Below are 909 nucleotides of genomic sequence, written 5' to 3'. Positions count from 1 at the left end.
AACACCGCAGAGATAAAAAAAAGGGTTTATTATTTAAGAAATAAATAAACTAATGTATTTTTTTATTTTTATTTTTTTGTTTCCAGTGTAGTGAAGCAGCTTCTCGTTATTGTTCTCTGCTCCTCCTTTTTCTTTCTTTTATTGAGAGTGCTGAATTAGTATTAGTGAGTGAGAGAATCGTTGAGTCCACGTTTGATTGTTACACTTTATATAGCTGTGACGTGTGTATCTGTGAGAGTGCATGCAGGGAGCGAAAATAGATTCTGCTACGAAAAATAATTTGACATCTTTGTAACGCAAAATAAATATAACAAGGGTTTTTTATATTAGACCAACTACGCATACAAACTTTTTTGCTAAATATATTTAAATAAATTAGTTTAAGTCTAACAAAAATCAACTTTAGATTAGAATGTATGTAAACATATCTTTTTTTTTTCTCTCTCTTAAATAGTGCTAATGTTATTATGAAAAACAATTCTTTTCTTAGAATCAAAATCGCAATATTTAAAATTCAAACTAAATTAAAAATCTCTTAAAATCGTTGCGAAAAGTTAAGAAATTTTCAAAGTTAAATTCGAGATCATCACCAAGAAACATAGAAAGAAAACACAAAAGATTCATCACCAAGATATTATTCACAAATAGTCCAATTTTCTCACTTTTTTTTGTTCTCATTTCGATCGCAAAACACTACATAGTCATAATTCTATTTATTTCGTACAATCATTTTTCATGTTCTTGCCTTGAAGTACGTATTACTGTTCTCATTATATGCTTCATTTGGTGATAACTATGTTAGATCGGTGTAAAAATATTACGTAGTGTTTGTCGTATAGTTTAACCTGTATTTACATGTGTTTGAGGGATTTGAATATGTTTTTGTGCATGTTTGAGTTTCGAACTGAG

The 909-nt window shown here is 28.5% G+C and overlaps 1 protein-coding gene across 1 annotated transcript in view; it reads right to left on the bottom strand.

The window, feature by feature from the left end:
- Window positions 1–275, bottom strand: part of LOC107624051 (U-box domain-containing protein 14) — a gene marked incomplete in the record, with an annotated part of 4,112 nt that extends 3,837 nt beyond the window's left edge. The window contains 1 exon segment of the mRNA XM_021113147.1: window positions 1–275.

The sequence above is a fragment of the Arachis ipaensis genome, chromosome B10 (genome assembly GCF_000816755.2).
Source record: "Arachis ipaensis cultivar K30076 chromosome B10, Araip1.1, whole genome shotgun sequence".
Lineage (NCBI taxonomy): Eukaryota > Viridiplantae > Streptophyta > Magnoliopsida > Fabales > Fabaceae > Arachis > Arachis ipaensis.
This window is presented reverse-complemented; position numbering and strand designations above follow the sequence as displayed.